The following is a 16352-nucleotide window of genomic DNA, read 5'->3' as shown; positions in this document are numbered from 1 at the left end:
CATCATCACTGCACGCACCCCCGGCACTACCACACGCATCATCACCGCACACCCCTGCACTACCGCACGCATCATCACCGCACACCCCTGCACTACCGCACGCATCATCACCGCACACCCCTGCACTACCGCATGAATCATCACCGCACACGCAGGCACTACCTCAGTGACGTCTCCCGTGACAGTACGGCTCTCTTCAGTTGCTGCGTGGAGCTAAGAGTGGCGGTGTTCTACTGCTGTTCCTGTCAGCTTCATGTAGCAGAGCTGAAGCGTCGTGGGACCTCTGTGGATTACGTCGGACCTGTAGGGGTATTTGGGGATTTTAATAAAATGGTGAAAGGGTGTTTTTTGTCTTTTATTCCAAATAAAGTAGTTTTTTGGCTGTATGTGTTTATTTACTTTCACTTACAGGTTAATCACTGGGGGTGTCTCATAGACGCCTGCCATGATTAACCCCTTATTACCCCGATTGCCACCGCATCAGGGCAATTCAGGATGAGCCGGGTAGAGTCCCGGGACTGGCGCATCTAATGGATGCGGCAATTCCGGGCGGCTGCTGGCTAATATTTTTAGGCTGGGGTGCTCCCCATAACGTGGAGCTCCCCATCCTGACAATACCAGCCTTCAGCCTTGTGGCTTTATCTTGGCTGGTATCAAAATTGGGGGGGACCGCACGTCGTTTTTTTAAAATTATTTATTTATTTTAATGCAAGATAGACCCGCCTACCGGCGGCAGTGATTGCATGCAGTGAGACAGCTGTCACTCAGCGTGGGGGCGTGTCTGACTGCAAACAATCATAGGCACCGGTGGGCGGGGAAAGCAGTGAATACGAGATTGAATAATGGGCGGCCGGCATTTTCAAATCAGGAGAAGCCGCCAGAGCTTTGTGACAGCCGTGCAGCGCCACGTCGGTGATCGGTGAGTGGGTGAGAGTGAGTGAATGAATCAGTGAGTGAGTCAGTGAGTGAGAGAGTTTGAGAGTGAGTGATTGCTTCCGGCGTGTGAGGCATGCCACCATATCCGGCGCGCATAGACATTCATTATGCACCATGCCGCACAGCGCCGCACACGGCGCTATGCAGTTTTTTGCCACTGGCAAAAAATGTTTCTCTCTGCGTGCTGTGTGGCCGCCGGAGTGACGATTTTTGCCGCATCCAGCAAAAACCGGATCAAACGCAAGTACATGCGGCACAATCCAGCGCTAATAAGTCTATGAGGAAAATCCGTATGGGGAGATAAAGTATGCACACCAGTGACTATGTAAGGGGAATACATGGAATAGCAGAAACTGCTGTGTGAATACTGACTTGAAAAATCCAATAGCTATATGTAAGAGTGAAAATGTGAAAAATGGAATCTGCATTACTGCCATGAACATATGAATCAAGAGAAATTTAGCTACTGAATTGATCAATGCAATAGAGCCCCAACACTACGCCAAAGTATTTCTCTACGTTGGGGTCCCTAGCTTGTGTGTGTCCTCTCATGCAGTTAAAAAACTTACCATGTATGGGAAGCTGAGACCCAGGCTATTTATGCGTATGATATGGATTGGCAATAGGTGTGGTTGGGGAGGGTTCACAAACGAAAAACTACTAACAATAAGGAATAACGTTTGGAACACCATTCTAAGTCTGAACTGGGTGCAAAAACCTAAAAAAAATCACTATGGGGAGATAAGGTATGCACACCAGTGACTATGTAAGGGGAATACATGGAATATTAGAAACTGCTGTGTGAATACTGACTTGAAAAATCCAATAGCTATATGTAAGAGTGAAAATGTGAAAAATGGAATCTGCATTACTGCCATGAACATATGAATCAAGAGAAATTTAGCTACTGAATTGATCAATGCAATAGAGCCCCAACACTACGCCAAAGTATTTCTCTACGTTGGGGTCCCTAGCTTGTGTGTGTCCTCTCATGCAGTTAAAAAACCTACCGTGTATGGGAAGCTGAGACCCAGGCTATTTATGCGTATGATATGGATTGGCAATAGGTGTGGTTGGGGAGGGTTCACAAACGAAGTAGAAGTAAAAACCGAATCCGGTACATGCTTCCGGCGTGTGAGGCATGCCACCATATCCGGCGCGCATAGACATTCATTATGCACCATGCCGCACAGCGCCGCACACGGCGCTATGCAGTTTTTTGCCGCTGGCAAAAAATGTTTCTCTCTGCGTGCTGTGCGGCCGCCGGAGTGACGATTTTTGCCGCATCCTGCAAAAACCGGATCAAACGCAAGTACATGCGGCACAATCCAGCGCTAATAAGTCTATGAGGAAAATCCGCACCCGGCGGCAAAAAAAAAACGGATGCGTTTTCCCGCAAAGCGCCGGATTGTGCCGCACAGCCAAAACCTGATGTGTGAACATACCCTTAGCCTAAATAAGTGCATTTTTTCCAATGCATCTTTTAATTGTACTTACTGGCAAAATGCAGGTGGAAACCATAAAGAATTATATGCTGATTATTTTTCCTATACTTCAAACTGAAAAAAGGCAACGTGTGCCATGCTGAGCTGTCATAGAGTTCACTGTGGAAACGACATAGGCAGTTGCTATTACACAGCATAACAATAATTCCATAGCAGCCTCTCCAGCATGGTATCAGAGCTGACATAACTACTCTACTTTTCAACCAAGTTAAAAATAAAGACCAACCACTCAGCTTGTGATCTCCCCCTCCGCCCTCTCTGTAACAGAGAAGGAGAGCGCTCATCACCAGCAATCAGCCCCTGCAATGAAGCAGAACCGAGAGCTCACTTCACGCTCAGGAGAGATCACTACAGCTCCTCCTCGTGGATGGTGAGTTTGGACACTTTAGAGCACATTTCTCAAGTTACAAACTATAGAAATGATCCCTGAAAGTATAGTCTTAACTAGAGATGAGCGAACTGGTCCCAGTTCGGCTCGAGGCCGGTTCGCCGAACGGGGGTCCCGTTCGAGTTCGGTTCGTCGAACGTTCGACGAACCGAACTCGAACGTATAGGCTAGAATGGGAGGCAATCACAAACACATAAAAATGCATGATAAATGTACACAAACAGTTAATAAACATTGCCATAACACTTACCGGTCCTCGCGATCCCTTCTGCACTCTGTCTCCTGCCGCTATTCCATCCGATGATTGCTGAATCCTCCCGGTGACCTGCACTGCCAGCAGAGATGCAGGACCTATCGTGACGTCAAAATAGCCATGTGACCAGTCACGTGGCTATTATCTCATTGGCTACAGACTGGTCACATGACTATGACACGTCATGTAGGACCTGCGAGTGCATCTCTCCGGTACATGGTGCACATATGTGTATCGCCGTGTACCGGCGACATGCTCTAGCACACGGTCGACTCCCCGTTCCGTTAGGGACCGGCTGACACAGCCGGTCATTAACGGAGATCACCGTTGCCATAGCAACGCAGTTAGCGGTGACGTCACCGCTAACCGCGGCTCCGAGAGCACCGTTGCTATGGTAACGCGTCTGTCAGCGTTACCGCTAGCAGCCAGCAGTGATCACTCACGGAGTGAAGGCTGCATGCTGCTTCCCGATTGTAGTGATGATTGTAGTGAGGATGGAGGTTCCCCAGCCCCAAGTGATGAGCTGGTGAATCTCATCCTTCCTCACTACAATCGTCACTACTACTACACTAGTGATGATTGTAGTGAGGATGGAGGTTCCCCAGCCCCAAGTGATGAGCTGGTGAATCTCATCCTCACTACAATCGTCACTACTACTACACTAGAAAGAAAGAAGACAGAAGAGCAGGATCGTGGAGGGCTGACAGGGGGTAATAAAGATGGAGTCTCTAATGTGTCTGTGTATTTATTTCTATTAAAGTATTTTTTCTCTGTGTGGTGTCTTTTTTTTAACCCTTTATTGGAGATTCTTAATGGCCGGGTCAAACGTGCCTGACATTAAGAATCTCTGGCTTAATACTGGCTGGTAAAACAAAGCCAGTATTAACTCATGATTACCCAACAAGCCACCCGGCTCCAGGGCTGTTGGAAGAGTTGGATACAGCGCCAGATGATGGCGCTTCTATGAGAGCGCCATTTTCTGGGACGGCGGCGGACTGAAATCCGCAGCAGAGGCGCCCACAAACCTCGGGCTAACCTGTGCTGCGGATTCCAATCCCCAGTTGCCTAGTTGTACCCGGCTGGACACAAAAATGGGGCGAAGCCCACGTCATTTGTTTTTTAATTATTTCATGAAATAAGTGAAATAATTAAAAAAAACGGGCTTCCCTATATTTTTGGTTCCCAGCCGGGTACAAATAGGCAACTGGGGGTTGGAGGCAGCCCGTGGCTGCCAGCTGTACCTGGCTAGCATACAAAAATATGGCGAAGCCCACGTCATTTTTTTGGTGGGCAAAAAAATTCTGCATACAGTCCTGGATGGAGTATGCTGAGCCTTGTAGTTCTGCAGCTGCTGTCTGCTCTTCTCCATACAGACAGACAGCAGCTGCAGAACTACAAGGCTCAGCATACTCCATCCAGGACTGTATGCAGAAGTTTTTTGCCCCCTGAAAAAATTATGTGGGCTTCGCCATATTTTTGTATGCTAGCCAGGTACAGCAAACAGGTACGGCTGCCCCCAACCCCCAGTTGCCTATTTAAACCCGGCTGGGAACCAAAAATAAAGGGAAGCCCTTTTTTTATTATTTCATGAATTTCATGAAATAATTAGAAAACAAATGACGTAGGCTTTGCCCCATTTTTGTGTCCAGCCAGGTACAACTAGGCAGCTGGGGATTGGAATCCGCACCACAGGTTGGCCTGAGCTTTCTGGGCCCCACTGCTGCGAATTGCAGTCTGCAGCCACCTCAGAAAATGGCATTTTCATAGAAGCGCCATCTTCTGGCGCTGTATCCAACTCTTCCAGCACCTGCCTGCTATACCTGGCTAGCATACAAAAATATGGCGAAGCTCACGTCCTTTTTTTGTAGTTTTTTGGCAAAAAAAATAAAAAATGCTTCCCTGGATTTTCCATTGCCAGTGAAGGTAACACCAAGCAGTAGGGGTTAGCAGCCAGTAGCTGCTTGGATTACCCTTAGCTAGCAATACAAAAAATGCAGCGGGAGCCCATATATATTTTTTTTAATTATTTATTTAAATAACTAAAAATAAAATGGGCTTCCCTGTATTTTGATTGCTGGACATCACAGTGCTGTAAAAATAAATCTTTAAAAAAATGACGTAGCGCTCCGCGGTATTTTTGATTCTCAGCGCAGATAAAGCAGACAGCTATGGGTTGCCACCCCCATCTGCCTGCCGTTACCTTGGTTGGCAATCAAAATACAGGGAAGCCCATTAATTTTTTCTATTTAAAAAATAGTTAAAAAAAAAAATGACGTTGGGTCCCCCCATTTTTGATAGCCAGCTAGGGTAAATCAGACGGCTGTAGCCTGAAAACCACAGCTGGCAGCTTTACCGTGGTTGGGGATCCAATGTGGAGGTCCCCTCAGGCTCTTTTTTATAATTATTTTATAAATATTAATAATTACACAATAAAAGTAGGGTCCCCCCCAAATTGGATCACCAGCCAAGGTAAAGCGGACAGCTGTGGTCTGGTATTCTCAGGGTGGGAAGGTCCATAGTTATTGGGCCTTCACAGCCTAAAAATAGCAGGCCGCAGGCACCCCAGACGTGGCGCATCCACTAGATGCGCCAATCCTGGCGCTTCACCCCAGCTCATCCCGTGCCCTTGTGCAGTGGCAAACGGGGTAATAAATCGGGTTGATACTAGCTGTAAAGTCACCTGAGATCAAGCCCAGCAGTTTGTGATGTCATGGCGTCTATTAGATACCCAACATCATAAACTGTCAGTACTAACAAAAACAAAAAATCGACAAAAGAAATTTATTTGAAAAAACAGTCCCCAAAACATTTCCTCTTTCACCAATTTATTGTAAGAAAAAAAATAAAGGGGTCCCACGACGACTCTGGACCGTCTAGAATATGGGGGGGGAGACACTCAGGGAACGTATCCCCCATTTTCTAGGAGTGCGGACCCTTCATGTGAGGAGTGTGGGTGCAATGAATCTGCACTCACTCTCCCCGGGTCCACAGCAGCAGAGTCCATGTCGTAATGGTTGCTACCAAAGCTGCAATGCCCTGCTCATGAGGTAAGGGCATGCCTAATCAGGAGAACTACTGTAGAGGAAACTCTGCTCACTGGTATATAGGTGCTCAGAGGTAATAATAGATAAAATTAGTGAGTAACCTCGGCACTCTAAATCTCCCAGACTAAGTCAGTAAGTCACAATGGATAGTAATGCAAAATCACTCTTTATTGGTCCATATTAAGAAAAAAAATTTTTTCATAAGCATATATGTTTTTGTCCAAAACAAGTTACAAATGACGTTTCGGCCTGAGCACTTCGTCAGATTGGACTTATCTGCATGTATTCATGAAAAATGACAATAATCAGTATCACATAAGAGTGAGAGAACAATAACATAAACTCGAACAATGTAGAGGTACAATTGGGATGCAGCAAAAAAATTGCAACACAGCAAGAAATGAAACACATGATACAAATGTCATAATACAGTACAAGGACAATATAGTAATGACAAATATGGGGTCAGAGTAGACTTAGACAGCTCTGGTACGAAAGAGATGTCAATCATAAAGTAACATGTGCAGTAGGTGTAGAGCTACAGTATGCATGGCAGAGCTAATGGGTAGACCGACCATAGAAAAAGAACGGAGAAAAAGTGGAGAAAAAGTGGAGAAAAAATGGAGCAAAAGAGGAGAAAAAGTGGAGAAAAAGTGGAGAAAAAGTGGAGAAAAAAGTGGAGAAAAAGTGGAGAAAAAGTGGAGAAAAAGTGGAGCATAAGAGGAGAAAAAGTGGAGAAAAAGTGGAGAAAAAGTGGAGCATAAGAGGAGAAAAAGTGGAGAAAAAAGTGGAGAAAAAGTGGAGAAAAAGTGGAGAAAAAGTGGAGCATAAGAGGAGAAAAAGTGGAGAAAAAAGTGGAGAAAAAGTGGAGCATAAGAGGAGAAAAAGTGGAGAAAAAGTGGAGAAAAAGTGGAGAAAAAGTGGAGCATAAGAGGAGAAAAAGTGGAGAAAAAAGTGGAGAAAAAGTGGAGAAAAAGTGGAGCATAAGAGGAGAAAAAGTGGAGAAAAAAGTGGAGAAAAAGTGGAGAAAAAAGTGGAGAAAAAGTGAAGAAAAAGTGGAGATTAAGAGGAGAAAAAGTGGAGAAAAAGTGGAGCATAAGAGGAGAAAAAGTGGAGAAAAAGTGGAGAAAAAGTGGAGAAAAAGTGGAGCATAAGAGGAGAAAAAGTGGAGAAAAAAGTGGAGAAAAAGTGGAGCATAAGAGGAGAAAAAGTGGAGAAAAAGTGGAGAAAAAGTGGAGCATGAGAGGAGAAAAAGTGGAGAAAAAGTGGAGCATAAGAGGAGAAAAAGTGGAGAAAAAGTGGAGCATAAGAGGAGAAAAAGTGGAGAAAAAGTGGAGCATAAGAGGAGAAAAAGTGGAGATTAAGAGGAGAAAAAGTGGAGAAAAAGTGGAGCATAGAGGAGAAAAAGTGGAGAAAAAGTATAGAAAAAGTGGAAAAAAAGTGGAGAAAAAATGGAGCATAAGAGGAGAAAAAGTGGAGAAAAAAGTGGAGAAAAAAGTGGAGAAAAAGTGGAGATTAAGAGGAGAAAAAGTGGAGAAAAAGTGGAGCATAAGAGGAGAAAAAGTGGAGAAAAAGTGGAGAAAAAGTGGAGCATAAGAGGAGAAAAAGTGGAGAAAAAAGTGGAGAAAAAGTGGAGAAAAAAGTGGAGAAAAAGTGGAGAAAAAGTGGAAAAAAAGTGGAGAAAAAGTGGAGATTAAGAGGAGAAAAAGTGGAGCATAAGAGGAGAAAAAGTGGAGAAAAAGTGGAGCATAAGAGGAGAAAAAGTGGAGCATAAGAGGAGAAAAAGTGGAGAAAAAGTGGAGAAAAAGTGGAGCATAAGAGGAGAAAAAGTGGAGAAAAAGTGGAGAAAAAGAGGAGCATAAGAGGAGAAAAAGTGGAGAAAAAAGTGGAGAAAAAGTGGAGCATAAGAGGAGAAAAAGTGGAGAAAAAAGTGGAGAAAAAAGTGGAGAAAAAGTGGAGAAAAAGTGGAGAAAAAAATGGAGAAAAAGTGGAGAAAAAGTGGAGAAAAAGTGGAGAAAAAGTGGAGATTAAAAGGAGAAAAAGTGGAGAAAAAGTGGAGCATAAGAGGAGAAAAAGTGGAGAAAAAGTGGAGAAAAAGTGGAGAAAAAGTGGAGAAAAAGTGGAGCATAAGAGGAGAAAAAGTGGAGAAAAAAGTGGAGAAAAAGTGGAGCATAAGAGGAGAAAAAGTGGAGAAAAAGTGGAGAAAAAGTGGAGAAAAAGTGGAGAAAAAGTGGAGCATAAGAGGAGAAAAAGTGGAATAAAAGTGGAGCATAAGAGGAGAAAAAGTGGAGAAAAAAGTGGAGAAAAAAGTGGAGAAAAAGTGGAGCATAAGAGTAGAAAAAGTGGAGAAAAAGTGGAGAAAAAGTGGAGAAAAAGTGGAGCATAAGAGGAGAAAAAGTGGAGAAAAAAGTGGAGAAAAAGTGGAGAAAAGGTGGAGAAAAAGTGGAGAAAAAGTGGAGCATAAGAGGAGAAAAAGTGGAGAAAAAAGTGGAGAAAAAGTGGAGAAAAAAGTGGAGAAAAAGAGGAGAAAAAGTGGAGAAAAAGTGGAGAAAAAGTGGAGATTAAGAGGAGAAAAAGTGGAGAAAAAGTGGAGCATAAGAGGAGAAAAAGTGGAGAAAAAGTGGAGAAAAAGTGGAGAAAAAGTGGAGCATAAGAGGAGAAAAAGTGGAGAAAAAAGTGGAGAAAAAGTGGAGCATAAGAGGAGAAAAAGTGGAGAAAAAGGGGAGAAAAAGTGGAGAAAAATTGGAGAAAAAGTGGAGCATGAGAGGAGAAAAAGTGGAGAAAAAGTGGAGCATAAGAGGAGAAAAAGTGGAGAAAAAGTGGAGAAAAAGTGGAGAAAAAGTGGAGCATAAGAGGAGAAAAAGTGGAGAAAAAGTGGAGCATAAGAGGAGAAAAAGTGGAGATTAAGAGGAGAAAAAGTGGAGAAAAAGTGGAGCATAAGAGGAGAAAAAGTGGAGAAAAAGTGGAGAAAAAGTGGAGAAAAAGTGGAGAAAAAGTGGAGAAAAAGTGGAGCATAAGAGGAGAAAAAGTGGAGAAAAAAGTGGAGAAAAAGTGGAGAAAAAGTGGAGAAAAAGTGGAGATTAAGAGGAGAAAAAGTGGAGAAAAAGTGGAGCATAAGAGGAGAAAAAGTGGAGAAAAAGTGGAGAAAAAGTGGAGCATAAGAGGAGAAAAAGTGAAGAAAAAAGTGGAGAAAAAGTGGAGAAAAAAGTGGAGAAAAAGTGGAGAAAAAGTGGAAAAAAAAGTGGAGAAAAAGTGGAGAAAAAGTGGAGATTAAGAGGAGAAAAAGTGGAGAAAAAGTGGAGCATAAGAGGAGAAAAAGTGGAGAAAAAGTGGAGAAAAAGTGGAGAAAAAGTGGAGCATAAGAGGAGAAAAAGTGGAGCATAAGAGGAGAAAAAGTGGAGAAAAAAGTGGAGAAAAAGTGGAGAAAAAGTGGAGCATAAGAGGAGAAAAAGTGGAGAAAAAGTGGAGCATAAGAGGAGAAAAAGTGGAGAAAAAAGTGGAGAAAAAGTGGAGAAAAAGTGGAGCATAAGAGGAGAAAAAGTGGAGAAAAAAGTGGAGAAAAAAGTGGAGAAAAAAGTGGAGAAAAAAGTGGAGAAAAAGTGGAGAAAAAGTGGAGAAAAAGTGGAGAAAAAATGGAGAAAAAGTGGAGAAAAAGTGGAGAAAAAGTGGAGAAAAAGTGGAGATTAAGAGGAGAAAAAGTGGAGAAAAAGTGGAGCATAAGAGGAGAAAAAGTGGAGAAAAAGTGGAGAAAAAGTGGAGCATAAGAGGAGAAAAAGTGGAGAAAAAAGTGGAGAAAAAGTGGAGCATAAGAGGAGAAAAAGTGGAGAAAAAGTGGAGAAAAAGTGGAGAAAAAGTGAAGAAAAAGTGGAGCATAAGAGGAGAAAAAGTGGAGAAAAAGTGGAGCATAAGAGGATAGAAAGTGGATAAAAAGTGGAGAAAAAGTGGAGAAAAAGTGGAGCATAAGAGGAGAAAAAGTGGAGAAAAAGTGGAGAAAAAGTGGAGCATAAGAGGAGAAAAAGTGGAGAAAAAAGTGGAGAAAAAGTGGAGCATAAGAGGAGAAAAAGTGAAGAAAAAAGTGGAGAAAAAGTGGAGAAAAAGTGGAGAAAAAGTGGAGCATAAGAGGAGAAAAAGTGGAGAAAAAAGTGGAGAAAAAGTGGAGAAAAAGTGGAGAAAAAGTGGAGATTAAGAGGAGAAAAAGTGGAGAAAAAGTGGAGCATAAGAGGAGAAAAAGTGGAGAAAAAGTGGAGAAAAAGTGGAGCATAAGAGGAGAAAAAGTGGAGAAAAAAGTGGAGAAAAAGTGGAGAAAAAAGTGGAGAAAAAGTGGAGAAAAAGTGGAAAAAAAGTGGAGAAAAAGTGGAGAAAAAGTGGAGATTAAGAGGAGAAAAAGTGGAGAAAAAGTGGAGCATAAGAGGAGAAAAAGTGGAGAAAAAGTGGAGAAAAAGTGGAGAAAAAGTGGAGCATAAGAGGAGAAAAAGTGGAGCATAAGAGGAGAAAAAGTGGAGAAAAAAGTGGAGAAAAAGTGGAGAAAAAGTGGAGCATAAGAGGAGAAAAAGTGGAGAAAAAGTGGAGCATAAGAGGAGAAAAAGTGGAGAAAAAAGTGGAGAAAAAGTGGAGAAAAAGTGGAGCATAAGAGGAGAAAAAGTGGAGAAAAAAGTGGAGAAAAAAGTGGAGAAAAAAGTGGAGAAAAAGTGGAGAAAAAGTGGAGAAAAAGTGGAGAAAAAATGGAGAAAAAGTGGAGAAAAAGTGGAGAAAAAGTGGAGAAAAAGTGGAGATTAAGAGGAGAAAAAATGGAGAAAAAGTGGAGCATAAGAGGAGAAAAAGTGGAGAAAAAGTGGAGAAAAAGTGGAGAAAAAGTGGAGCATAAGAGGAGAAAAAGTGGAGAAAAAAGTGGAGAAAAAGTGGAGCATAAGAGGAGAAAAAGTGGAGAAAAAGTGGAGAAAAAGTGGAGAAAAAGTGAAGAAAAAGTGGAGCATAAGAGGAGAAAAAGTGGAGAAAAAGTGGAGCATAAGAGGATAAAAAGTGGATAAAAAGTGGAGAAAAAGTGGAGAAAAAGTGGAGCATAAGAGGAGAAAAAGTGGAGAAAAAGTGGAGAAAAAGTGGAGAAAAAGTGGAGCATAAGAGCAGAAAAAGTGGAGAAAAAAGTGGAGAAAAAGTGGAGCATAAGAGGAGAAAAAGTGAAGAAAAAAGTGGAGAAAAAGTGGAGAAAAAGTGGAGCATAAGAGGAGAAAAAGTGGAGAAAAAAGTGGAGGAAAAAGTGGAGAAAAAGTGGAGAAAAAGTGGAGAAAAAAATGGAGAAAAAGTGGAGGAAAAAGTGGAGAAAAAGTGGAGAAAAAGTGGAGATTAAGAGGAGAAAAAGTGGAGAAAAAGTGGAGCATAAGAGGAGAAAAAGTGGAGAAAAAGTGGAGAAAAAGTGGAGCATAAGAGGAGAAAAAGTGGAGAAAAAAGTGGAGAAAAAGTGGAGCATAAGAGGAGAAAAAGTGGAGAAAAAGTGGAGAAAAAGTGGAGAAAAAGTGGAGCATAAGAGGAGAAAAAGTGGAGAAAAAGTGGAGCATAAGAGGAGAAAAAGTGGAGAAAAAGTGGAGAAAAAGTGGAGAAAAAGTGGAGCATAAGAGGAGAAAAAGTGGAGAAAAAGTGGAGAAAAAGTGGAGCATAAGAGGAGAAAAAGTGGAGAAAAAGTGGAGCATAAGAGGAGAAAAAGTGGAGAAAAAAGTGGAGAAAAAGTGGAGAAAAAGTGGAGAAAAAGTGGAGAAAAAGTGGAGATTAAGAGGAGAAAAAGTGGAGAAAAAGTGGAGCATAAGAGGAGAAAAAGTGGAGAAAAAGTGGAGAAAAAGTGGAGAAAAAGTGGAGCATAAGAGGAGAAAAAGTGGAGAAAAAAGTGGAGAAAAAGTGGAGAAAAAGTGGAGAAAAAGTGGAAAAAAGTGGAGAAAAAGTGGAGAAAAAGTGGAGATTAAGAGGAGAAAAAGTGGAGAAAAAGTGGAGCATAAGAGGAGAAAAAGTGGAGAAAAAAGTGGAGAAAAAGTGGAGAAAAAGTGGAGAAAAAGTGGAGATTAAGAGGAGAAAAAGTGGAGAAAAAGTGGAGCATAAGAGGAGAAAAAGTGGAGAAAAAGTGGAGAAAAAGTGGAGCATAAGAGGAGAAAAAGTGGAGAAAAAAGTGGAGAAAAAGTGGAGAAAAAAGTGGAGAAAAAGTGGAGAAAAAGTGGAAAAAAAGTGGAGAAAAAGTGGAGATTAAGAGGAGAAAAAGTGGAGAAAAAGTGGAGCATAAGAGGAGAAAAAGTGGAGAAAAAGTGGAGAAAAAGTGGAGAAAAAGTGGAGCATAAGAGGAGAAAAAGTGGAGCATAAGAGGAGAAAAAGTGGAGAAAAAAGTGGAGAAAAAGTGGAGCATAAGAGGAGAAAAAGTGGAGAAAAAGTGGAGAAAAAGTGGAGAAAAAGTGAAGAAAAAGTGGAGCATAAGAGGAGAAAAAGTGGAAAAAAAGTGGAGCATAAGAGGATAAAAAGTGGATAAAAAGTGGAGAAAAAGTGGAGAAAAAGTGGAGCATAAGAGGAGAAAAAGTGGAGAAAAAGTGGAGAAAAAGTGGAGAAAAAGTGGAGCATAAGAGGAGAAAAAGTGGAGAAAAAAGTGGAGAAAAAGTGGAGCATAAGAGGAGAAAAAGTGGAGAAAAAAGTGGAGAAAAAGTGGAGAAAAAGTGGAGCATAAGAGGAGAAAAAGTGGAGAAAAAAGTGGAGGAAAAAGTGGAGAAAAAGTGGAGAAAAAGTGGAGAAAAAAATGGAGAAAAAGTGGAGAAAAAGTGGAGAAAAAGTGGAGAAAAAGTGGAGATTAAGAGGAGAAAAAGTGGAGAAAAAGTGGAGCATAAGAGGAGAAAAAGTGGAGAAAAAGTGGAGAAAAAGTGGAGCATAAGAGGAGAAAAAGTGGAGAAAAAAGTGGAGAAAAAGTGGAGCATAAGAGGAGAAAAAGTGGAGAAAAAGTGGAGAAAAAGTGGAGAAAAAGTGGAGCATAAGAGGAGAAAAAGTGGAGAAAAAGTGGAGCATAAGAGGAGAAAAAGTGGAGAAAAAGTGGAGAAAAAGTGGAGCATAAGAGGAGAAAAAGTGGAGAAAAAGTGGAGAAAAAGTGGAGCATAAGAGGAGAAAAAGTGGAGAAAAAGTGGAGAAAAAGTGGAGCATAAGAGGAGAAAAAGTGGAGAAAAAAGTGGAGAAAAAGTGGAGAAAAAGTGGAGATTAAGAGGAGAAAAAGTGGAGAAAAAGTGGAGCATAAGAGGAGAAAAAGTGGAGAAAAAGTGGAGAAAAAGTGGAGAAAAAGTGGAGCATAAGAGGAGAAAAAGTGGAGAAAAAAGTGGAGAAAAAGTGGAGAAAAAGTGGAGAAAAAGTGGAAAAAAAGTGGAGAAAAAGTGGAGAAAAAGTGGAGATTAAGAGGAGAAAAAGTGGAGAAAAAGTGGAGCATAAGAGGAGAAAAAGTGGAGAAAAAGTGGAGAAAAAGTGGAGCATAAGAGGAGAAAAAGTGGAGAAAAAAGTGGAGAAAAAGTGGAGAAAAAGTGGAGCATAAGAGGAGAAAAAGTGGAGAAAAAGTGGAGAAAAAGTGGAGCATAAGAGGAGAAAAAGTGGAGAAAAAGTGGAGCATAAGAGGAGAAAAAGTGGAGAAAAAAGTGGAGAAAAAAGTGGAGAAAAAGTGGAGAAAAAAATGGAGAAAAAGCGGAGCACCCTTTGGTACCTTTCATGTGGCACTAAGGGGTGCTTAGCTTTGTATTTAGCCAAAAAAATGAAAAAAAAATGACGTAGGGTTCCCCCTAGTTTTGTAGCCAGCTAGGGTAAAGCAGACGGCTGCAGCCTGCAGACCACAGCTGGCAACCTCACCTTGGCTGGTAATCCAAAACTGAGGGCACCCCACGCTGTTATTTTAAATTAAATAAATAATTAAAAAAAAAAACACGTAGGGGTCCCCCAAAATTGGATCACCAGCCAAGGTAAAGCAGACAGCTGGGGCCTGATATTCTCAGACTAGGGAGGTCCATGGTTATTGGAATCTCCCCAGCCTAAAAATAGCAGGCCGCAGCCGCCCCAGAAGTGGCGCATCCATTAGATGCGCCAATTTTGGTGCTTCGCCCCAGCTCATCCCGTGCCCTGGTGCGGTGGCAAACGGGGTAATATATGGGGTTAATACCAGATGTGTAATGTCACCTGGCATCAAGCCCTGGGGTTGGTGAGGTCAGGCGTCTATCAGATACCCGACATCACCAACCCAGTCAGTAATAAAAAAAATAGACGACAAACACATTTTTATTTGAAAAAACACTCCCCAAAACATTCCCTCTTTAACCAATTTATTAGATTGAAAAACAAATCCAGGTCTGCTGTAATCCAAGGGGTTGCCATGACGATCCACACTGTCCCAGTCAATGAAGAGCAGGATGTTCCCCATTGGCTGGGAGAGCAATGCAGTGACCTGAGCTAACATCAATGGGTCAGCCCAGGTCACTGCAGGGGGGTGACAAGTGCTGCTGTCAGCGAGGTACATTACCTGCGCTGATCTCCAGCACACTGACAGCCCCTGTCACTGAGGTCAATGACCGGCGCCTTCACATCAAGTATCGCGAGAGGTCCGTGACGTCACCGCCAGTGTCAGTCTCGGGTCGGAAGCGATAGGTGATGTGACAAGCGGCGGCCATGGAGGACAGTGACAGCGCCGAGGTCGGGATGGCGGGACTTCATCACCGCAGGTAAGCCGAGCCGGGGGAGGGGGGAGGGGGGGGTGCGTGTGTGAGAGTGTGTGTGTGTGTGTGTGCGTGTGTGTATATGTATGTATACATGCCGCGGGCAGGAGGGGGCGGAGTGAGCTGAGCGGGGAAGTGTGGGCTTCCTGCACGTAACTAAGATAAACATCGGGTTACTAACCAAAGCGCTTTGCTTGGATACCCGATGTTTATCTTGGTTACCAGCTTGTGGCAGGCTGCCAGCGATGGCTCCTGCACACTGTAGCTGTAAAAAGCCCTGCTTTTTGCTGCTAGAACCGTTCTCGAACGTATCTAGAACTATCGAGCTTTTGCAAAAAGCTCGAGTTCTAGTTCGATCTCGAACAGCCCCAAAAATCACTCGAGCTTAGAACTGGAGAACCTCGAACCGCGAACTGCGCTCAACTCTAGTCTTAACCTGTACCCAGCAGTCTCCACACTCCACACCCTGCACACTATCACTGTACATTACGGAGATACATTTTGTGTTCCTCCCCATCAGCACACTGGCTGGCCCAGACCTCACTGCTGATCATCGTGCCGGCTATTACTTTATGTATAATCTTTCTTTATTGAGTAGAAGAGAAAAATAAAGAAACATAAGAAAAACGTACAAACAAGGTTATGGAAGGATCATTTCAAATGATACCACATTTTGAATAACAGTTCTATATTATAATTCCGCATATGACTTAGACTCCTTCACAGTTACCAATCTTATGTTCCTCCCTTTCTATCCCACAGGCTCCAGACTACTGTCTGTTTTTTGGTAACCCACCTTCCCGTATAACCTTGAACCTTAGCCTATCTCAATTCGTTCTATTTTTATCAGTATGAATAAAAAAAATAATAAATACCTTCAGAAGTGACCACAGAAGAGAAATAAGTAGACAAGCATGAAGTTGAAAAGAAAGCTGAAAAAACAAGGAGGGAGAAAGAGGGGATCTTTTCAGGGTTGGGAGGGCGGGGGGGGGCCTCACGCGAATCCTATCGTTGCCTTTCTTCTAACTCTGCTCATACTGCACCTGCTGAGCCTCAAAATACCGTATGGTACTCGTCTGAACTTTTAAATGTTATCCATGGCGTCCAAATTCTCAGGTATCTTTCAGTATGTCCCTCTGCCTCTGCCATTAATTCCTCCATATGATGAATGTGTTCAAATTCCTGTGTCCATTCCCTTAATGACGGGACCTCCTGTGTTTTCCAATGTCTTGGAATCACTGCTCTTGCTGCCGCCAGACAGAACCGCAGTAAATCCCCCTTTTGGGCTTTAATTGAGCCGGGAAGCATTGACAACAAGGCTATTTGTGGGGTCCGTGCTGTTCCCTTTCCTGTTATTTTTGTATATGTTTGGAAAATTGCCTCCCAAAAAGGCTTTAATTTATCACAGTCCCACCATATATGTATCATTGTACCCTTTAGTGTTCCACATCGCCAGCACATCTCGGAGACAGAAGGAAAGATTCTGTGTAGCCTCACCGGATACTGATACCATCTTGTTAGGAT

General features: G+C 42.6%; 1 protein-coding gene and 1 non-coding gene across 2 annotated transcripts in view; both read right to left on the bottom strand.

Moving 5' to 3' along the window:
* Positions 1 to 16352, bottom strand: part of RHBDD2 (rhomboid domain containing 2) — a 310146-nt gene that overhangs the window by 214038 nt on the left and 79756 nt on the right. The gene's annotated exons all lie outside the window — the stretch shown is intronic.
* Positions 2666 to 2883, bottom strand: LOC142292779 (small nucleolar RNA U3). Its single transcript, XR_012750812.1, has one exon. It is a non-coding gene; the product is annotated as a small nucleolar RNA U3 (small nucleolar RNA).

The sequence above is a fragment of the Anomaloglossus baeobatrachus genome, chromosome 2 (assembly GCF_048569485.1).
Source record: "Anomaloglossus baeobatrachus isolate aAnoBae1 chromosome 2, aAnoBae1.hap1, whole genome shotgun sequence".
In the NCBI taxonomy this organism is placed as follows: Eukaryota; Metazoa; Chordata; class Amphibia; order Anura; family Aromobatidae; genus Anomaloglossus; species Anomaloglossus baeobatrachus.
The sequence above is the reverse complement of the archived record's forward strand: the minus strand, read 5'-3'. Positions and strand labels throughout refer to the sequence as shown.